This window comes from Aethina tumida, chromosome 7 (assembly GCF_024364675.1).
Source record: "Aethina tumida isolate Nest 87 chromosome 7, icAetTumi1.1, whole genome shotgun sequence".
NCBI lineage: Eukaryota > Metazoa > Arthropoda > Insecta > Coleoptera > Nitidulidae > Aethina > Aethina tumida.
Genome location: NC_065441.1, coordinates 7,214,832 through 7,232,203, shown reverse-complemented (window position 1 = coordinate 7,232,203; position 17,372 = coordinate 7,214,832). Strand labels below are relative to the sequence as shown.

General features: G+C 28.5%; 1 long non-coding RNA gene across 2 annotated transcripts; it reads right to left on the bottom strand.

Annotated features, from left to right (window-relative positions):
• Positions 1–8,117: 8,117 nt before the first annotated feature.
• Positions 8,118–16,736, bottom strand: LOC109603509 (uncharacterized). Of its 2 annotated transcripts, none has more exons than XR_002191818.2 (3): positions 16,660–16,736; positions 11,825–12,066; positions 8,118–11,154 (listed from the first exon to the last, which is right to left on the bottom strand). It is a non-coding gene; the product is annotated as an uncharacterized LOC109603509 (long non-coding RNA). The 2 variants fall into 2 exon arrangements; XR_007548686.1 differs by lacking the exon at positions 16,660–16,736 and adding an exon at positions 12,462–12,784.
• Positions 16,737–17,372: the final 636 nt, after the last annotated feature.

Sequence of the window (17,372 nt, the reverse complement as noted above, 5' to 3'; positions counted from 1 at the left end):
AAAATGTAATGAGTATCACAGGAGTTAATAAGAAGTAAATAAAAAGGTCATGTTAAATATTTAAACATGTTTTCAGATTGACTTAAAATATAAATAAAAATAAATTGTTTTTCTATCTTTTGAATTAATAGAAATGAATAATATTTTCGAATCGACGAGTAGCAGACCCTCAAAGTAAAATGAAGATACATACACGTGTCCTTTAAAAGCCATTACACTGTGCAATGTAAAATATTTGTAAAATGTTTGTAAAATATTTTTCACATTCACACACATTCCCTCATGATCACTACACAGTCATATCCAACGGTAATTAAATGTTCAAAGGCAACATAACCAAATTACTTTGCTAATAATCGTCATCGGCCTTTCATAGAGCTGGTTGGTCGCCAAACGATTTTTTCATCACCGATAAATGTCAAAGGTAAAAGGCAAAAACAATGAAAATTGATATGGGCCCAAATTTATTTGTGATTTGTTTTACAGTTGTAATAATTTTTATTTGTTTATTAATGTTTTTCCTGTAAATTTTCAATAAAACCAACAAGAAGTAATAAAATGTTATATTTCAATGTTCAAATAGGGTACGTTTACATACTTTTAATGAAAAATGTAATACGGAGATACTGAATGAATTCAATTCAATTTCGTATATAATGAGATTTTAAAATAGAGTAATGCATTATTTTAAGGCAATAATAATCTGGTAAACTATATAAATTATGTCTTTGTTCAATTTAATATATTTATGTTATTAATTATCGTATGCATCAATGCTTTCATTACTGAATAGTAATTTCATTATAAATTTGAAAATATTTATTTTGCTCTAATAGTTTTTCGATCGAATATTATGAAACAGAAAAAAACTTAAAAAGAGAATTATTTCACTATCAAAATTGATTATTACGGTTCGTCATAAACAAATCCCACCGCAGCTCTCCGAATGACTTTCAAACAAAGATTGGAACCGTCCATGCTGAAAACAAAACCGCCATTCACTGAATACTGATTTATGGATCGCTTTGAAAGTCACAAACAATTCGATAACTGTATAAAGCATTCCTTCTCTAATAATTCCACTTTGTGTTGATGTTTGAACATATTGTTTCATATTGGGGCTTCCCTGTTTCAGCTCTGAAACCAAAATATTGTGTAAAAATATTGTTCATTCTTTTGAGTTCTATTATAAATGAATAACAACATGCACGTTTCATTCAATCCTCGATTGGAAATCCAAGATTTTAATGAAATGCTGACAAATTATATGAAATATAAGATTTATCTATATTACTTATAGTATCCAAGATTTAAAGTGATTTACCTTGTTCTTGAAGATTATGAAATTGAGTATTACAGTACTAATATCAAAGTTCTATGTAGTTAACTAGAGACGCCCACAACAAAGTTTGTTTGCATGAAATCGATGACCGATATTGGAAACATTAATATTGAATATCGGATATACTATATGTGTGTGATAAACTAATTTTAATTAATGAAACGAAGAATAAAATAAGAATCTATGATAAAAATACCAATTTACTAGAGAAACTAAATTATTTATATGTCAATTGCCATCATAAGGCAATGCTTTGAACTGCAGACTAGAATAGAGTCACATAAATACAATCAAAAGAAAGAAATGTACATGGAAGAAACAAAATAGATATTTCGCCTATTTTTTGAATTACCATAACGTTTGTTGACTTGTTTTGATTTAAGTTATTATCTTTTTATAAAAATGAAAAACTACACACAGGTGAAGGTGAAGAGAACAGACACTGAAGTTTTTGGATTCAGATGTTATTAACGAAGAATTGAATAAAATATTAACTTCAATCTAAGATGTAACAAAAACAAAATGTTAATCCTTCAAACTTTGGAAACCTTGAAACCAAAAAAATTTAATTGTTCCTGTGTCATTTAATGAAAACAAGTTTCAAACATTGGAAGTTAAAAAAAATTATGATGACTAAAATCATCTTTCTTATGCATTATTTTTACATTTGTATAAACTGAAATATCAAATTTTAGTCATCCGTAAATTACGTAAGTAATTTATTCGGGCGTGTGATACGAATAACACAAGCAAGTGGAGTTGCCCGTTGGATCGATACTGTCACGGCTTCACTGCTACACAAACAGAACGAATCCGCAAATCTAAATTGAATATGTGCAAAAAGTCCTCGAATGTTAGATGATATACACTTTTAAACAATGTTTCAGTTGTCAGTCTAAGACAACGTGACCTTTACAAATCCAACTGACATATTATTATACATATATTATTGATATTTGTTCATACTTGTACACCACCCGACTTCGCCTCGATGCCGCAGATGTGAAGGTGCATGCTAGAGTGTCGTGTTTAATTTTAATGTAAAAATTAAAATGGCTTTGCGTCTATTAAAAATATTGAGTTTTATCAATTAAAACAATCAGAAAGTAACTTCGTTTCTGCGCATGTCGATATTTGATTGTCATGTATATTTCAAAGGGGTGCCAAAGTTATTTTAAGGTTATTTTGACTTGTTCGCTTCTAAATAAAACAACATTAAAATTATTTAGACTTTGGGGTGAATTGTCTAGACAAATACCAAGAGCATATCTGGCAATGTTTTGTGGTTTTTCAAGTTCTGGTCTGGTAATGTTGATCTCTCTGACTCCTAACGATCAGAGAGACCAACGAGATTAGACAAGACGTGGCACTTAATGGCAACAAATTTTGGATTATGTCCAAAATGCCACCCCGATATATTTTATTCAAAAACCAATTGACTTTTATTGGTCCGCGATTGAAAATTTGCACATCAGATAGCAAAAGGTGTTTATAATTAGGGTGATTATATTATTAATTAGAAATTAAGTCTTATTAAAATTTTATTTATTTGTAATGGACAAGACCGTTGTTTAAACAATAAATGACTCCCTCCACTGAAGATGTTTCTAGATTGATTCCAGGTCACTACTAGTTCCAAATATTAGTACTTTTTGTTTTGTATTAACAAAATCATCCAATCTTGTTTAAAATATCATGATGTTTATTTACTACACAAATCATATTAACATTTTGTCTCTTGTAATAGGTGATTTGAATTATTTTCAAACTCAGAAAACCAATAGTATTATGTTAACAAATATACTATAAAAATAAGTTTTAATAAACAATTTAATCTACTGTATAAATTAAACTGACAAGTTGTAAAACTAATACCACCAATCTTTTTGGGAAATTAAAAATACAAAATTAATTAAAAAAACAGTGTCGAAAATGTCTTCTGTCTCTAAAACCGACTTCGTACAACTTTCTTCTGCCCCAAATTATATCGATAAAGAAGAAAGTCATCTATATTTTATGATCCTAAACAATAGATAAATTAGAGAGCTGCAAACATTCAAATAATATCACTAGTCAAACTAAAATATATTATTAATATATTTTTAAAACTAATTAATCTAAATTCATATGTGAACAGTGGGCCAGTTACTTTTTAATGTAACTTGTAATAATACTATTAATATAGGCATTTTGAAACCTGCGGTTAAAGTATTAATACCAGTCTGTAACTATCATAATTGCTATTATATGATATTAAGGTAATTATTAAATGTTTAACATCGGTTTCGACAATTTAGAGTTGCTCCAATGTTGAGAACGTCGTTAAAGTTACTCTTCTGTATATTTTCTAGGTCTTACATTGTAAGGAGGATTACATACTATTTAAGTTAAAATATTATGTTGCCTGTTAGAACGTTAAAATCTTTGGCTAGAGTAGCGGTAAACACGAGTATACCGCGAAAATGCTTATTGTCTCTATTGAAAAATAAATTACCGGTATGCTTGTGGGAATTATTATATGTCAACTGGTTCGACGATAATTTCAGTCAATGGCCAAAACTGGCGCCCAACGTAACTCTTGAGGGTGTCGATTTAAGGGACTTACTTTGTAAAGATGAGCGTTTAAGTGATGACGAAATTAACGTTTTATTAGGCCCTGACAGTGGATGGATGGAAGTGATAAGTGAAGGAAACGAAACAATGTGCGTACACTCTAAATATTTCAAGATGTATGAAGAAAAAATGTGTGAGGTGTGTAAGGATGAAGAGGTAAAGCAAAATGTAAACAATATCAGCTACCAAGAACCGGCACCACATAGCTTACCATATGGACATCAAATTCTAAGTACGGCATTAATTGTATATAATGTGCATACAAGGGAAGATTGGTGCCGTAATTGCTGTAAAAAGATTTTATTCAAAGCGATGACCACGAAAAAATGTGCCAGTACTTTTTGGTTATCGACGTACGATTAGACATATATGTCGAAAGTGCTGAGTTGTCACAATTTTGATTAGCACCATTCATTTTCATCAGGGCCCGATAAAAGTTTTGCCTCGCACCACTTTTTTTCTCAACAGATCGACTCTGTTCCACTAAGGTTGGGCAGAAAAAGAAGTTATAATCTTACCAATTGACATATACAAAAAATTCCGACCACTATAATTAGTTGCCGATTTAACAGGGCCTAAGCACCGAATGATACAGTTCTGCTAGATGGATTTGATGGGGAGTCCAAAAATGGATGAGCGAGACAAATACACACTGATACAGCTTTTCTAGAGATTTTCAAAAAAGAACAACGGTTCATCATGTCATTACATTTCTAGTAAAATTGTATTCACTTGCCGTCACGTTTCACCTCCCTGATTCGTAAATGCAATTTATCCGACTCATACATTTGTGCACTGCCTCATCATATCAGTCCATCTGGTAAAAATGTAACATTTGGTATAGTTATTAAGATTATTATAAGATTAAAGACAAAGTATTAGGCTGTGATATATTTTTAAAAATGGACTTATTATTGAAAATGTATTTTATAAACTTTTCTTCAGAAGTGATTTACTAAGTAAAATAGTGTATATTTGTATATATTGTTATTGCTATAATATGGTGATTAAGAATCCTCACTACAAATAAATAAATATAGAATATAACATTGTCGCTGCTGACAAATTATTGTCACAAATGTCCATTGTACTGTGTTTTGTATTAATTGACAATAAAATACTTTTATATGAAATCCTATCTTTCTTGAATTTGATACACAATACTTACAACAAAAAATATTATCAAATGAAACTTCTTAAACATGTAAGGTAAGATACGGGAAATACACTTTCTAGATTAGTGCATATTATTTTGACTTATTTATATATTCTTTTATGTTTACCTTGTTTTTTTTTATGTAATGTTTTTATGTTTGATCTTGTTTCTAGGAATGTTTCTTGCAAGTGCGTTTTTTTTGTTGTTGTCTTTGTAATCCATAGAAAATATAGATATTTGAGAAAAGCAGAAAACGGACAATTAGCCTGGCGAATTTGAAGGATTATATGGCTACACTGGATACTGATATTGGAACAAGTGATAGTTCCTCCAAATTTTGAGTGTTAATTTGTCTTTGAAGACGAGATTATAGTTTGGTGAATGCGGGGGCCACTCCAGGTGATTCTACAAAGCCATATTTCTCCCATTGTCGTTTACAAAAACGAAATTTTATCCATATTATTAAGCAAATGAAATAATAATTGATTAAATAACCAAGTTGTGATATCATCGAGCATTCATAGTTTTTCAGTTTATTATGAGCAACTCCTTGCATGTCTATAATGAAGTTACAGCCCAAACTATTGCAAAATATGGTTCCAAATGTTGCTTTTGTCCACCTTCATATTTTGCCCATGATATCTCCCAGCATAGCGTGATAGAATAATCATCTACAATCTAAAATGAAATAACCCTTTTGTTGATGAAGAATCAATGACAAAAATAAAAAACGCGGTGGTACATGCCTGTGGTTTTCACTACTTATATATTTTACTTAGAATCACCTACCCTACTACCCTACCTACCTGCAACAGTATACTCCCGAAGATCTTATATTACTAATTCAGCGACAGTTATTGATCTCTGTCGTTATGTCGTTCCCTGAACTAAAAATAAAATGAATGGAGTAGGGAATCGGCGCAGGCATCGATCTTGGCTCTCATGTCGTAATCTTGTCACAGCCAAAAAAACCTTTTCTACACATTAAAATTACTGACTTCATTGCATTTCTAGGAATTTTTGGAAGAAATCGTATGTTAATTACTCTAGAATAATTCCTGAACTGGAAGACGAGATTCGATGCGTCATTGAATGCGACGTTGTACCAACATGCCAAAATATTATGTAATTGTCGAAAATTCAACCTGTCGGCCATTTAACTTATATCGAGTTCTATACAAATCGAAATTCAAACCCAGATTTTAAGTATGAACAGAAGCTATCATTCGTAGTAAAAGTGGAACCACATATTAAGTTCAAATTTTTATTTGTACTTTTATTAATTTACCAAACATTAAATAGCTTGTAAAAACGTTTATACTCTTTTTAAAATTAATACGAGTAATGTTCTATTTACTAAAATAGAAATATTGATTTACAAAATTAAAGGTGGTGCGTTAAGTTTCTGGAACAAATAAAGGACTCATAAAGGAATCTGACGAACGCAATCACGCTGACCAAGCGGCATAAATTGCTGCTAAACCGGCCTATAGTGATACGCAGGAAGCAGTGGCTACAAGTGCACACATTCCCTATTATATTATATCCGGTATATTACCACAAACAGATTCTGCATCAAGCGTTAAACTAATTTTGATTGAAGCTGTCAACCGGATAATTCGTAATGTGAAACCGGCCGTAATTCGTCATTTTGGAGAAAAAAAAATAATCATGATACTTTATGTTTTATTATATCGTTCTTACATTAAAGTTGCATCATATACAAAAAATAATCCTTCACCAGAGTGAAGAAAATTTGGGAGACGTATTGTCTAGTATGAATATTAATTTTTTGATACACATAATTTTCATTTATATATTATTACATTGACATATATTACATTGACACAGAGACGTATTGTCATCTATTCCAAAGTTCATCTATAGAAATATAATTTAGTCTACTTATAATATAGTTTATTGTCTTATGCCTGAATGATTTCAAACCCTGCGCGAGAAATTTGATGAAAATTACAAGTTCCGTCCACTCACTCCCGACTCGTAGTCCATTTAATGCAAGCCTGGGATGGACGGCCAATGAGGACTTGCATCTGTTTAAAATATATTTTATTAATATCTATACATATTTATTAAAAGAAATCTACTTACAATATATGTTCATGCATCTCTTACCCGTTGATTTAAGCGTTTAAGGTATTCAAACCTTGCTATGGCGATTCTACGTCGCTGAGGAGTTGGTGGTAATGATATCATAACCTGATAGTTTATTTCGTTATCGGTGTTATTCGGAGTTATCTCAAGACTGCCACGTCGCTGATTATGTGCAGCACTCGGATCGACCATTAACGTTCCTGAGTCTTGTACCTCAGGATTATTGACCACTTGTGTCCAAGACGCCATATTTAGAAATATTGTAAAAATTATCCTAAAAATTATGTGTATGTGTCAGCGTGGCTTTACGTCAGCCCAACACAGGAAATATATTGTCAAACTGTCCACATAAATGATGAATTGAAATAAAGAATTCATTAGTGTATCAACGCCAATATTAAACAAGGAACAACAATTAAAATATCTAATTTTTTTAGTAAATTAATAAAAATACGTTACTCCAAAAATTAATCACTACTACTACTTTAATAGTAGTAATAATTTTAAAACGATATTCTTGTATATGTTGTTACTGGAATCAACAAACTTTCAACCATTATTTGATAAAACGAAACAATCTTCGCTAATTGATCACAATCGAAAATAAAAGTTGTACGTAATTACAAGCTTATTAAATTAATAGAAAATTTAAAAATTGTCTCCAAATCATATAAGATGTATTAATTTCTTAAGCTTTGGATTCATTAATGTTTTTTGAGAGACAATTAGAATTAAATTTAATTAAATTATATACGTATACGTTAAACAGGCACAAATATAGCGTAACACTAATTGTAACTAATCCACTTGACAAATTATTTCCCCATGATGCGGCAATTACCTCTTTTATGCACTGGTTACAAATTAAAGTGAAAAATAATTAAAACACACATATATCGTTAATTTATATTTATTTAATTTGATATATGTACAAAATGTGTAGAGAGATTCAGAGATAAAAAATACAGTATAATTTTTCACCTTTTAAATTAAAAGCTCTTAATAGAAATGTAGAACAGATAATCAAAACTTCAATATCTAAGATGTCTGAATTTACAGGAAATATATCTTTACACAACTCAACTAGTGAGTAGTTATTTCTAAATTTACTTTTAAAATATTTATATCTAATATTTATATGACACTTCTTAACTCCTTAATGTGCTGCTTTAAGAGAATATAAAAGTAAAATCCATATGTCACCCACATTTTGATTTTTAATAAACATAAAATCGATAGTAATCAGGACGTTCCATGATGTAAGAGTAACGCCGATTTGACACTAAATTCTGCGAAATTGACTTGTTTGGATTTTCAGTAAAGACTTCACTTATTTAAAAATGATCGATACAAAAATGTTAATTATCAATGAACCATAAAAGAATAAGAAATAGTTTTTTAAAATTTGTTGTATCTGTATTCAGTGTTAAAAGACACCTTTTTAGTCTGGGTTTATTTTATTTTAAAATGAAAAATTAAAAATCAGAGAAACCAAGGACTTAATATATTTTTAAAAACAATATACAATTCATTAAAGAAAAAATAAACCATTAAGAAACAAATTTAACTGAAGAAAGTACTAGTTTTAAACGCAAAACCAAAATGGCAATATTCTGATACGTAGGTCATTTGAAATCTTCCTCACAAAATTTAATTTTTTGTCCTATTTTAACAAACTTTTTTTTTAATTGTAAAGCATGAAAATATTCACTTATATACAAAGTCTCACGTTTTTTGGCCCAAAACCAAAATCTCCGGGGTAATTTTCTAGGCATGAAATTTGAAGAGATACTACCAATTTTTTTATAGAAAATATAACTACACCACTGGATTAAACGCACCCTGAAATGATTCATAATTGTGGATAAATTAAAAATCATATTATTTAATCAAGTAGTCTGTCAATAAACTGTAAAAATAGCACAAATTAGCACAATTGAACAAACAAAATTTATCAAAAATTTTATGGGGGTGGCCCGCTTTCAAATGAACCACACTGTATATGACTATTTATTTCTTTTTTTTACTTTAACAATTTTAAAAGTAGGACAAAATGTATAAATGTCAAAATAACAATTTTAATAACTATTATACATATACACTTAATTTGTAGATAATTGAATAACATAAGAATAACATGGTAAATTATAGACAAAAAAGTTATGTGTTTTAATTTCCCTTTTAAGCATTTACTAGTGAATAATTTTTATAGAGCTATTATAATTTAAAACACGTATGGTTTGAAAATAATATAAAACAAGAGGTAGGTTCCATTCTTAACTCCAAACATTTTGTTTTTTATTTTTATAAAAAGTTGCATTGTATTTTCATTTTAAAATAAAATCAATAACTTTTTACATTCAAGTTGACCTTTAATACCGCCCACCTGCGCAACTGCAACCTGTTTTATAGTCGAGTCCACTTTTGCTGATCAAAAATGTTAAAAAATTCATCCCGCATCTGATGAAACTAAATAAAATTATTTGATTAAATAAAAAAATAATTGCAAAACTTCTTTTTACATCTTTCTAACATATTGGAAATAATTCAAAGATTTTTATATGTAACAATGAAAAACGAAACTTGATTATAATGTCTGTAATGTGTTTGAACTACTATTAACATATTAGATATACAAAGAGTTAAAAATTAATAAATTTGTTATAGTTCACCTTAATTTAACTGAAGCGTAGATCACTGAGGAACTCACTGACAAATTAATCTGTTTTATAGGTACAAATTTTAAACTGCATTTTGCAACGTACGCGTGCTCGCCCGGAAAACATCTCTTCCACCCCCGTTACCACAGTAACCTTGCACGATAAAATTATTTTAAAAATTCGAACATGCCATTACGTCCGAGAATTATGGAAATTAATTAATTTCAATGTTACACACTGAACAAGATCAAAGTTATCAGTTTCACATTAATCAGTTTAGTTTAATTAGGTCCGAGTTAAATCTTGATAATATTAACGTATATAGTCCAAATTTATATAGAACTTATTAACGGCTTCGACGAACTTACGGTCAGCGGCAGATTTGTAGTTGTTACTCTTCCACCTTTTTAATTTAATATCAGTGTAATATGAATATAATTATTAGTTACCAACATGTTATATCATATTTGAAAAAAATTTCTTTTAGAATTTAATAACAATAACTATAAAACAGTTGTATATATTAATATCCGATTCAAAATACATAATATGTACACAGAAATATTATTAATTTGTCAAAAATTAATCATGCGAAATTGTTGCAACAATTCATCTGAAAACATTTATTTACTTTGTCGCATTTGAACACTTGCACAATTTTTAATACTTTCCCATCGATTTCCACACACTCGTTGCAAGCGAATATAGACTTCAAGGTGTAACTGCAGATCTGTTGCTGACCGTCCATAAACAATGTATTAATTATCCTAACACACAGTCTGTTAAAATATTTAATATGTCTTGAAAATTCAGAACTAAAACTTGTATATTTTTACCTCCCACGACCATTGGTAAGAAAATAAAATTATTGAATGAATTTGAATAATTTTCTAGTCACAATTAACATAATATACAATACAAATAATATAAATTGGATTAATTAAAGCAAAGAAATACATACAATTTATAATTTTTGCATAGTTTACTATATGTGATAATTTACTTTTATTTTTTATTTTTAATACCATTTCCTCCCTATTTCCATCAACTTTAACTTCCGTAAGTACACACAGGTTTTTATTTATCATTTCTTATAGCATTCGATAAATATGTGGTCATTGTAACATTTGTTGGAACTCCCTGACATCGAAATGCTGCAGTACATCCACGATGAACGCGCCCGATATTATCCAATTTCTTAATCATTTTGTCGATGATATTGATTGTTGGCTTTGGCTAACACTTCTGATTGTCGATGAAGCAGCTTCTAACTACAATTAAACACAGAACTTAATTAGTATTATATTAGATACGTCATATTTACTAATAAATATAACAATTATATTTATCGTTTCCTTCGTTTTATTGTCTAAATTAATCGATAAAATGAATTAATTTATATGAATGAATAATGGATCGAAATTGTTGATCGAAAAATACATACCAGTGCGCATTCGCCAAATTTAAAAAGATAACCGATTATGGAATTCTGTTGAAAAGATCAAAAAATTTAAATTATCTTCTTAGTTTTCTGAAGTTTTTCGGAAATATATTTTAACTACTAATTGTTGTGTTAGATCTGCTCTTGTTTAAGATAAATAGTTGTCGCAGGGACTGATTTATTTATTAATATGTACGTTATTATAGCATTAGACTATTATAGTTTAAAATTATCCATATCAAAATGAAGGACATAATTTTATTCTGATTACTAGTTTGTATTAAGCATTTAGAATAGTGTTAAATGTACTTATATGTGATTATCAAGTCTTCAATTTCTGATTGAACATATAGTCAATCATCTTCAAGTAAACTGTTCATAGTATTAATTTGTTGAGAGCCAAAGACATTTGGATCTACGGTAACATATTTAAATTAGATAATGTCAATCAAAAACAGTGAATTAAATAAATATACGAATATTATAAATATAATACTTACGATAACTTTTTGTAAATAATTCATCATTTGATTTCCGTAACTTCATGAATGATTTCGAATGACGTTACCCTGTGTTACTGCAATGGGCAGGTTTAAAAGGAATCTGTTTGATATAATATTTGTTCTTAAAATGATATTTATATAATTGATCGCCTCCGATTGGATGATGCGCCCAACTTTCTGGGGTGCATGGCCACCATCGACCCATTTTAATTACGCTATCCTTCATATTCTACGTGATCCTGAAACAAAAGTCAAAATAATTTCATTTCAACTAACCCTAATTCTGATTTTATTTATTCACTAACAAAGTACTACAGTGCATATCTTTTGAAGAGAATCATTTCAAACATCAGATCAGAAATGGCATTTTGATGCAACAAATAGAAAAATAAGTATTAAGTCTGTACTAAAAATAATATAGGCAAATTCCATTAAAAATTAATAAAATAAAATTAAAAATAGAAAATATTAACCGCTACATTTTTTCAATTAATTAATTAATTAATAATAATAAGTAATAATATTACTGGGCAAAATAATACACATTGACAATATTTAGTAGATGTACTTTTGTTTCACAATAATTAAACGTTTAAACATTTATTAAAAAACTAAGTTTAAAAAGTTTTACAACTTTAGTCACTGATTCCCAGATGGAGCCTCCTCTGAAATGTATCGATCGTTCTGAAAACCAATTCATGCCTGGTAGTACACTAGACGACTAAAAGCAACCAACGTCACCGTATTATTTGATGACGTCGTAATCCAATGTTGCCGTTATTTAATTTGTGATACAAATTTACTTTCAATTCTGAAAAATAAAATATCAAAAGTAAATAATAATGCGATTTATACATACTTTTTCCAATATCTCTAAATTTTGAACAAAACTTAAAAGAAATAAAATCAAATCAAAAATGTTTAAAATTCGAGTGAGTGTATTTCATACACTGGCAACATTTTCTCGTTATTGTACTAAATAAGTTAAAAGACAATAATCTGAATTCATTAAGAAACTTTTATTGCCAAACTTTCCAGAATCTACACTACTCTATTATTACACTGAATTCTAGGTGTGTATTTTAGGAATAATACAAACCAAATATAAACACGATATGAGAAAACTGGAATTTAAATTTGAAAGGCTGGAATTTTATTCAGGTGAAATTTAATTTAAATTTTCTTCATTATTGATCTTGTCCAGCCTGTTTTCAAATTTTCTCCATCTATTTTAAAAACATTTCATATAAAGTTTTTAGTTTCTTTTTTTAAACCATTAAAATACATTTCGTTACCTATGAACATTAACATCTCGTGATATTTTACTCTTTACCTGTGCCAATGTCGCCACCACCAAATTAGCAACCACCATAAACTCACGTCGCGAATATACTAAGTATGATGAAAGGTGGAGGCAACGTCACATTCCAGTAAGATGCGCCAACGCCGCAGCGTGGAATATTCCCTATTGCTTAACAAAATATTCGACAACAAAAGGGGTTGCTCTTAATGTGGTTAACAAACACTTGACCCTAATATATTAGACATATTTTTAAATAAATTTAATGCAATTCTGCAATATTTTGGTTTTAGTGTTACGCTGCCAGACGGGGTGTGAACAATCGATCGAAACAACTGCTAATAAATGAGGGTAATGAGCAATGAATAGAATATAAATAGAAGTGGCCAAATGTTGGAATAACAACATATTGTTCATTTATGAATCTAATCTATTTAAAAATTAGGGAAACCTGTAATGGGCTACAGATATGAGCAACTCTGTCCTATCCACAGTACATACATAAACTTAACATTTAATTCATGGCTGTCACTTAGTGGTTAAGGGTTTTACCCTTATATAATTTTTAGATAGTTATTACACGTTTACACTAACCTTAAAGTTTACATATATGCTTTAGGATAACTCGACGTCATACAACTACTTTAACATAGTTGAATGTCTCTATTCTTAAAATTTTATATTTAATATACATTTTTTGATAATATTTCTTAAATTTAGCTTTCTGTTCAATATCTGATACTGACTATGAAGAAAATTAGTAACACCCAATGAAGCGTGTGATTTTAATGAGCTACACAGCTCAAACGTTGTTCTATATCAAGCGACAAATTCCTGTATCTACAAGCATGTTACTTGTTTACAACACATTGTTCAGCACTAGTCAAATTTGTTAAAGGTAATGAATAGAGAAAACAGTAATTTGTAGTATGTGCCGCAGTGATTTATAATAAATTTACTTTTTTAACTAAAAACTTATGTAATCAAAAATTTTATTTTGTTTAAGCTTTAAACTAACAAGATACTAACAAATATCATGTGATTCATGTCATGTGTCTCATTTAACATTATTTTGACTACGTTTATTTAGGAGGTTTCCGAATCACTATTAAAAATATATTCATAATTCACCCTGGATACATATTGGACTGGTGCGCATTCGCCATTTTTAACAACACTTGTAAAAATGGTGAATGCGAAACAAAAAACTTAATTAAAATAATCAAATGAATTAGGATAAGATATACGAAAACATAAAATTAATTGCCTTTTGGATGTAGTTGTTATTATACAATTTGTTTGCGCATTCACGATATTTAAACATTTATTAAACATCAAAATCATATTGTTTATAGTATTTTAAAGGTTACTTTACTAATTAATTAAAAAAATTTAAATAATACCTGTTAAAAATGGATCTAACAGTGGATAAAATAAATTATTTTTAATATAATTACTTTTACTTTTAATATAATCGGTGGACAAAATAAATTACTTTTAATATTTTACTTTTTTTAGTCCATTTGACGGCGCGTTTACAAAGGATGTTGTACCGATGTTCAGATTTAGATCCGCAAATAAAGAAATCTTTAGTCGTGAATACAGAAATTGCGTCGCATTTTTTTAATCCGCTAATAGTGAAAACGCGAGTGTAGGAAGCGCGAATAAGGAGCTTTTACTGTAGTTTAAAAAGAAAAATGGGAATATTGTAAATATGCTTTCAGAAAAGAAAACGGAAGATTAACCCTAAACTATTATTTAAAAGTAAACGGTAACATAATTCACAGTAACTAAAATTATTAGTAGATATCTGAATCAATAGTTTCAATAGCTGATGATTTTGTAATACACGGTACATTAATTGTGAACAACGACAACGTCAACGAAGGTAAATAGCTTGTGTCACTTAAATGGAATATGAAGCACTGATATGATTTCAGTGAGGCGATTTTGCAATAAAAAGATCGTGTTATTTTGCGTCGGAAAATACTTATTGTTATATCGCTTTAAACTGATTTTTCTTTCAAAGGTAGATTCCAGAATGTAATAATTCATTTGTATCATATATGTGGTGCTTTACACAAAAATTGGTTTCATATTATATTTTGCGATTCCTCAATCAACTGAGAAAAGGTGTATTTCTTATAAATCATTTTTTTAATTAAATTTATTAGTTAATTTATTATGCAATATTTAGGTACACATAAAGCTTTTTATTTTCTCTTATTTAAGCTATTTATTAGTAATTAAATTCGAGGTACGAATAAAACAGTTGTAATAAAGTTCTTAAATGGGCCACACTATACATACCATTCATTAGAAGTTTATGCAGAACGAAAAAAGGACTTGATTCAAAATTTTTATAGCTATTTAATGATAAATTTCGGTTTCGATAGAAACGACATCAAATTTGTTTTCAATAGCACACTCAAGTAAAATGGCCATACCACCTTCTATACCTAGAACCAATCGTTTTTGGGTTTTTAATTTTTCCAAACATTTTAACATTGATGTTCTAAATAAAATTTCTGTAAAGCCACTCATTTTTATGTTGGAATGTTCATTTTGGACAACACATTAACCAAAGACCATCCTATCAGTAGCCTTTATTAGTATTCCCAAATTTTAACACTAACACAAATATTAACTTTGTTGTTTTCAATGGGACATAATGTCATATGTCTTTTTATTTACATTCAGAATTTAAAAATCCAAAATTAGTTTTTCCATTTTCCAAATGATATTTTGTTTTGTTAAAATAAATTATCATTTATAGCAATTATAACATTACAAATTACAAGAACAAAGTTGTTGCCATTACAGATTTAAATTGAATTTGCATATTTGAGAAAAATTTTGAATAAGAAACAAATTTTAAAATATAAAAAAAATCAAAAGAGAATGTTATTATTTTAAAAATTGCAATGCAACTAAATGATGGTTTTAATTGGCTAAATTAATTATTCGAAATTGCCAGTTTATTTGTATAAAATTTTAAATAACAGAATGAAATAATTAATATACTTAATAGATGCTTAATTATTTGTATCAAATATTTATATAATCACATTTTACTAGTAGGATATTTTATTAATTAAATTTTACATACAATACAATACAAATTTGAATTACAGCAACATTTTATTAAATAAAATAATATTAAACTAATAAAGCACATAATTGCTTTTTTCAATAAAATGACGTAGTAATTCAATAACACTTTATTGTATTATTGAAAAAAAAATGAAAATAAGATAAAAAATCAATATATTTTTATAAATTAATAATTAGATGTTTTTAAAATTAACATTTTGAATTATTTATTAATTATTCGCCGTTTTGTGATCAAAATAATAGTCAAAAAATAGTAGCAGAAATTTTTAAATTACTTTCCCATTAGCCAGTTTATAAATTATAAATTATTTATTTTTTAGAATATTTAATTTAATATTTGTTTTTTTTTAAATAATCATATAAAAATGAGAATAGCAATTAGAATTTGTATAAAAAGAAAAGGGGAAAAATTACTCACGTTTAAACAAACGAAACAAAACAAGACTTTTCCAAAGATTAAATTTACGGCAAGCCAGATCGCACCATGCACCGAAGCACTCTGTCACGTACAGATTTTAAATACCATGGATCCGATGGTTACTATGAGTATTCGCGATCAGATGCCCCATCCGCCACATGAGTCACTGCCGTCGGGTGGAAAGCAGGACTGGTTGGGTCGCAGACACCCCATCAACAAAGCTGTGCAATGCCGGTTTCACAATCCAACCCTGCTTCGAATGCGGAACAAGCATAATCGATAACTTCAAATAAACGAAGCTTTTTGTTACCAGATTCATTTCTTTTTTTTAATTTTAGAATATTTTACTGTTAATTTAATTTCTATAATTTTTTTGTTCAATACAAGTGTTTTAATATTTTATGATGATATAATATATAGTGATGATTTACCATATAATTCAAAATAATTAAATTAATGTCATATGACATGATAAACCGATTAAAATTAATCAGTATTAAGTAATAAATTTGTGTAAAAAATAATTAAGCCTGTAATAAATAATTAAGCATTTATCATAGTATTGTATGTTATAGTTAGGTTTATTAATGAATATTTCAATGGATGTAATACACTGATCACAAAAAGTATCGTATAATTTTTAAAATAGGAAAACAGATTAAAATTTAATCATAATTCTTACTAAAACCTTTTTATATTTGTTAATGATTTTC